Raw genomic sequence first — 7138 nt, forward strand, 5'->3', positions numbered from 1 at the left:
GACTTAATGAAAGCCAACGATTACTGAGCATTCGCCATGTGCCAGGCACTGTGCCCAGCATCTCACACCTGTCAACGCAGGAAACTGCAGTGCGGAGGGGACGCGAGCCTCAGTAGCATCGCACGAGTGGTAAGTGTGGGGCCGGGACCCATGCCCAGCCCTGCCCACACTCTTGACTCCATGTGGCCATCACCATTTTGGGGAGATAATCTGGACTGGGAGCTCAAGAGAGTTGTCTCAACCTTTTCCATATATCAGAATCACCTAAGGAGCTTTTAAAAAATACTGAGGCCTGACACCAACCCTAGAGACTCAGAATCACTTGGTCTGGGGTGGAGCTTGGGTATTAAGATGTTTTATTCAGGTGATTTTGAAAACAACACTGTCCAGATGATCACTAAGCTTTCCCAGCACTGACATTTCAGGCATCTCTGATCACCCTCTGTCCTCCCTACTGAGAAGGCTGCAGGGAAGGAAGCCTGGCAGAACACCTCTGCAGGACACGAGAGAGCTGGGAAGGTTGGATTCAGGCGAGCCCTGGGGCAGTGGGGCCAAGAAAGCCTCTCAAGAACATGCAAATTGTGCCCTGGTGATGTCATGGTTTTCCTCAACTTTCTGGCCATCTCTGCTGACTGTGGAGCATCTTAGAGATAAAAATAATATTCCTCATTGCTCCTCCCTTTAAAGCAAAGGCAGTGTGTTGTGCTGGAAGTGAATTTAGAAAGAATAGCATCATTCTATTGTGAAACAGACACAAGCTCAGAGCTCATGTCATCCAAGGTTCTTATTAGAGAGGAAACTGAGGCTGGAGAGGGGCGGTGGCACACCCAGGCCTGTGATCAGCTTACTGATCACCCATCAGAAGGGCCTCCTTGCTGCTGCTGTGAATGACAACACTCCAGGCTTTTTGCTGTGGAGGCTTTATAAAAAACCAAATCAATATACTCAATACAATTTTGTTCATCTCTTTGAAAGATGTGGTGCAGCAGTTAAGTCCACTGTCAATATTTTTATGAACTCTGTGGAAAATATGATGTTAAAGGCTTTTGCTAACCACTTCATTAAGCTTGGCTTTTTTCTGGGCCACCACAAAAGGTAAATAAACCCTAGTGAGTAATACGCCCAGGCTGAGATCCTGTAAGCTGTCCAGAGTCAGTGCCTGAAAACACTCATCCCCTGCCCCAAGCCCCAGGGGTGTCTGAGAAAGGCGATCCCAGCCCTGTGCTGTGCACCAAGACCTTCACACGAAGACATATTAACCCCCAAATTAGATACTAACTAAATAAGCCAGAATTTCCATAGACAGAGAAGAACCGCCTGGCGTCAGTGATACTGTAAAGTGAGCGCTCCGCAGCGGGCCTCCTAAAGGAGCAGGATTCCCGGTAACCAGCACACAGAGATGAACGGGGCTTCTGGGCCTAACAATGACCCCAGGCCTTATTCTTTCATTCCTTCCACAAGTTTTATGCTAGGTTTTGGGGATTCAATAGTGATTAAGATAAAGTTCCAGCCCTCAAGGAGCTCATTGTCTTTTAGGGAGAAATTACAGAGCAAGGGAGCAGACTTGTAATCCAGGGGAGCCACGGGAACTTGTAGGGAGAGTGACTGCCCCATATCGGGCAGCAGGCTCAGGAATATTTTCTTGGGAGGAATGGCCAGTGAATAACACTAGTATTGTTCACTAGTGTTATTCAGCATTGAAAGAAAGATCTCCTTTTTAAAATAGGAGGAACTTGAGTATTTTGGGGAAAAACCACAGGAAAGAGAAAGGACAGAGGCCAGTTATTGGCCTGAGGTTCCTAAGAAGGTGGGAGAGGATGGAGCCAGGTGTGTGGGGGTTGGGGGGTTGTAGGGGAGATGAGCCTCAGGAGGGAGAAGAACCTGCCTGAAAAACAGGTGAGAAACAGCCCAGGGTGGACACAGGTGGACAAGGAACCAGAACGGGGAAATGGGAAGATGTGGCAGCTTTGGTGGCTGAGGGGATGTGAGTGTCATCTGAGTGTGTGGGGTGCTAGAGAGTCAAAGGGCTTCACGGGAGGGGAAAGCTTAACAACGGGCTGGGGAGAACTGGCAGGGGGCTGATTGTGTCATGGAGGATTTGTAGTGGGTGGTGATGGGGGCCCTGCTGTCGTCTGGGACCATGAAGGAAGAGTAGCAGAGAAATGAATTTCTCTATGGATGTCCCCAGAAGTGCTGAGCACATGAGTGTAGGAGCAAAGAAGGCTGGGTCAATCTGGGATTGGTTTTCCCAGGTAGATATAAAGGAAGGAAAATGGAGCAGAGGGATTGAGTGTGTGTAAGACACAGCTGAAGTGGTGGATCATAGGGTGCAATGAAGGGACTGAAGACAGAAGGGGCTGATAGATTGGGGGAAATGAAGTAGCCAAGGGTCTGGAGGTCTCAGTAAGGTTAAAAACAGGTGCTGTGAGACTGGTGGAGGAAGTTCTAGAAGGACAGGTAATCTCTGATAGAGAATGAACTATTAGAAATTTGGTTCCAGGTAATGGGGAGTTAGGTTATTTGGACTAACTTGCCTGAGAAAACAACCAAGAACGGTGCATAGAATATAAAAGCATGTCTTTAAAAGTAACAAGAGCTGACAAGATTATGAGGAATTACCAGGTCAACACTGAAGGGGGAAAAAAAAGCCAGAGAGATAAGGGAGTACAGAATCTACCTCTGCCCTGACAGATTTTGACATCCTAGCAAATCTGAACTTTTGTTTTGTCTATCAAGTTGAAGGTCAAAGATCAGCACAAAGTGTAGAGTTAATAGGAGGCCTTTGCTACTATAATATGGGATTCCCAAAACTATTTCCTTAAAGCACGGTGTGAACTGAATTAAAACAATTCTTATGTGGTCTTGCAGCTCAGATTTGTACCACCTGGGTGGTCCAGGGAAACTCAAGCCTTGGCTTTGGATTAGGGCAGACTCTAAACTAAGGTTTCCAGACACATATCCTCTATAAATAATTTTTCAAGTATAATGGCCAGCACACAGTCAAAGATAACTAAATACACATGAAAATAAGACACCACAAGGAACTCACAGATGGAACAGACCCACAGATTTCAGATATTGGTATTCTCAGACAGACTATGAAAAAGCTATGCTTACTATGTTTAAAGAAATAAAGATCAGCTTAAAAATATCTGCAGAGAACAGGAAACTATAAAAAATCAGATTTAAAAATCAAATAGAATTCTTAGAATTGAAAAATACAACAATCCAAGTAGAGAACACTGCTTGGTTTTTGAGGTTTCTGAAATAGAGCAGTTACAGGTGTTGATGCTGCTCGGAGTGCGGCCAGCAGGAGTTTGTGGCTAAGGTGGAGTAGAGGAGCCATTTGGTGAAGTGGTGAAGGAGCCGAGAGGCTAGGAGGTTGGGCGGGTTTTCCATGTGGCCTGTTAAAGCATCCAAAATAATGGCAGGACTTGGGGGTGGGGAGACAGGCACTAGAGATATCACTGGGTGAGGGGTAGTTTAGCAGATGGCAGAGATAAAGAGAGTTGGACAGTGGTCTTGCCAGATGAGGCTGAAACATAATGGAGTGAGGAATTCTAACAGGAGCGAAGTGGTCTGGAGATGGCATTGAGGAGTGAGAGGAATGGATCTTATCGCTCTGTCAATAACAGTGAAGGGTCTGGGATTTTACCCAACTTACAAGCTAATTACCAAGCCTGCCACAGCTTTATGCATTCTGGCAGAAGACTTGAAACTCCAGGGTCAGATACAAAAGACAGTTTGTTACTCACAGCAATCACAGTGGCTAGGTTTGCATTTGCATTGATTCTTTGAGTCCCAATTCCAACAGGGTGATGCAAAGAAGGTCAGGTGATACCTGCACTCGGAGCAGGTTATGTTTCAGGAGAAGAACCCTGAATCTTTCATAACGGGCAATAAGTCAGCCTGTCCTTTTCTCTGGAGGGAAACATTACCTTATTATACTGATCAGTAAGCATATCTGCCCTTTGTTCCTGAGGGAGACACTGTCTCTATCATCCAAGACTGGTCACTATTCACTTGAAAAGAAAGTCCGGAATGAAGGTAGTCAATACATCTGCTGGCAAGACGTTCTGAAATGTGGAGGACCCATGGAGAATTGACTTTCAAGCCCAAGTCTGCTGCATGTGAGGATGAATGGTTTTTACTTGTCAGGGTTCAAAGGAAGTGGTGTTCTCAGAGGGCGGCAAGATTTTAGGTTAGGGCCAGGAGGTGAAGTATGTGCAAGGGGACTTCAAAAATTTCATGGAAAGATTCGGATTATCTTTCAATTCTATTTTCCCACAAACTTTTTGAAGTACTCTTGTATTCTGTGAGGAAGTTAAGAATTTAGGGAATTTGTTTCTACCCACTAAAAACAGAAGTGTTTATTGGATCATTAAAAATAAAATTTTGTACCAAAATTATGTTTGGGACAGCTTAATACAATTCATTATACTGTAGTACATTCCAGAAAAGGTGGAGTGGGGACGGGCTGGGCACCTGACTGGTGGTCCAGCTCTCTCTGCATCGGTGGCTTTCCCTTCCTCACCATCATCTGCAAAATGAAAAGAATGCAGATATTTAGCAGTGTTGAGACCTCTTTTTAGCTCTAACAATCCATGATTTCCATGATTACAACATTGGTAATCTAAATACAATACCTAAAGATATTTTCTATTTGCCAGAAAACCCTACTTTCAAGGGCAGAGTTTACTGAAAGGACAATGAAGAAGAAGGTAGTGACGGAGGTGATGATAACAAGGCCTATGGATATAGAAGACAGAAATATCTAGAGCTGCCCCTCGTTGGTTGCCAGAAGTATTCATGAGTATTATTGTCTAGACAGCAAACTTCTTTTAACTTTCAGGAGAGGCTGACTGACCAACCCTGATTTCCTAATGCACGAGTAGACAGAATCTCAGAGAGGCAGCACGCATCGAGAATGAACGTGGGCTTTGGAGGTCAACAGACCTGGACACACATCCAGACTCTGCCACTTACTGCTGGTGGAACTGGAGTGTGTTACTATTTTGTGGCCCGCCCCACCCCCCTCTCTTGTGGGAGCTGCAATCTCACTCTCTGGAGACTGCTCATACCCTGTGGGAAGTGACACCTTCTCACATGATCTGTCTCCTTAGCCACAGTCGATTGGCTAAGGGGCAGGTATCTGACCCCAGCTGAGCCCATCAGAGCCTTTCACTGGGATTTCTGAAACTGGAACTGAGGAATAGTCAGCCCTCTGTTGGCAAAGCTGAGGATGATAGGCGTGTGGGGTGTAGGCAGATGCCTTCCTGCCATGTGCAGGAGCTGGTCCGCAGTGACAGCAGAGACCAGATGTGGAGAGAGGCCTGGAGGTGTCTGAGGCCTGCTTCTGGTTGTTCTGTGGCTTGGCTGCCCCTTGCCTTTCCCAGGTGTGGTTTGGTTCTTAAACTCTTCGTTATATTTTCTGAATCATCAGGTGTCCTTTTGTGTAAGGTTGTCCAAGTTGGCTTCGATCATTTGCAACCGAAAGAGGTCTGACTCACTTAGAAATCCTGAGCAAGTCACCCTCCTACTTCCTCAGTTTCCTGATTTATAAAATGGTAAAAATTGGGATTATAAATATATAGTTTAGCTGTAGGGGTAGCTGAGCAGATTAAGTGACATAACATATGAGAAAACCTGGCACTATGCCTTGGCAGTAGGGGAGCTTAAGAAATATTATTTTCTTTCCTTTTTGTCCTTGAAGGCATCCTGGGTGCTATTTTTTAAAATTTAACATTTATTGAGCACTTACTCGGAGCCAGCATTGTAGTTGTTGTAATCTCATTTAGCTCCATAATAATCCTAAGAGGTGGCTACTACTGTCTCCATTTTATAGGTGTAGAAACTGTTATGAAGGGAATGGACAAGGGGACTATGAACGCCCCCTCCGACCCCACCCCAAGCCCTGCATTGCTTGAGCCTCAGAGAAGGTGGGTTTGGACAATTAAAACACAGATGTGAGAGTAAATGTTGGGAGCTTACTATCTTGACAAGAGGTTTAGGCTGAGAACAGAAATAGTTCCAAGACTGTGAGCTGGAGATAACATGAAGGAGTTGTAAAGGGTTATTAAGGGGAGCTGGGGCAGGTGGGGCCCACACCTTCTGAGTTTAACTTCCTGGGACAGACACTTCCTCCCTCACCTCATAGAATCCCCCAGGTCCCCTGCAGGACAGAGCCCTGTCCTAGGAGGGCCGAGGGCTGCCCAGTGCGGGAGGGAGGAAGGTGCTGGGGTTCAAAGGTATGTATCCCTCCAAAATTCATATGTTGCAACCTAGTACCCAATGTGATAGTATATTAACAGGGGGCCTTTTAGGAAGTGATTAAGTCATGAGTGCTCTGTCCTCATGAATGGATTAGTGCCCTTACAAAAGAGGTTGAAGGGAGCATCCTTGTCCCTTCTGCCCTTCCCCTCTTTCCTCCATGTGAAGATGCAGCAAGAGGCACCATCTTGGAAGCAGAGAGCAGCCCTCACCAGACACCAATGCTGCTGGCACCTTGATCTTGGACTTCTCAACCTCCAGAACTGTGAGAAATAAACTTCTGCTATTTATAAATTACCCATTCTAAGGTATTTTGTTATACCAGCACAAATGGACTAAGACAGGAGGGAAGTGTGCTGCGTTCCTTTTGGTACTTAGATGCTGCCATGTGCCTCAAGGAATAGACACCAAGCTTGGGCACAGAACAGAGGTGGGGCAGCAGCCAGAGAAGATGAGGGGCTGCACAGGGCAGCAACAAGGGTGGTGGTGGGGGATGGAAGAAGAGCGATTTGCCAAGATTTGTGTGGATTAGGTGATGAGCTGGACATGAGAGGTGAAAGAAATTGGGATTCGCTGAAGTTACATCAGCTTTGAGATAAGGCTGTTTCTTGGACAGACTGAGGAGGGTGAATGTATTTTACTACTGTAAAAGAGAAAGAAAGAAAAAGAAAGAGAAAGAGAGAGAGGGGAAGGAAGCAAGCAAAGAAGGAAGGGAGGAAGGACCAAAACATCAAACTGTGGGGCCAGCCCGGTGGCGCACTGCTACAGTGCACCGCTTGGGAGTGCGGCGGCACTCCCGCCGCGGGATCGGACTACTCATTCAAACTAGACCCCTCTCACCGGCCTAACGGAGCGCAGTCGACACATC

Source organism: Galeopterus variegatus, unplaced genomic scaffold, assembly GCF_000696425.1.
Source record: "Galeopterus variegatus unplaced genomic scaffold, G_variegatus-3.0.2 Scaffold813, whole genome shotgun sequence".
Taxonomy (NCBI): domain Eukaryota; kingdom Metazoa; phylum Chordata; class Mammalia; order Dermoptera; family Cynocephalidae; genus Galeopterus; species Galeopterus variegatus.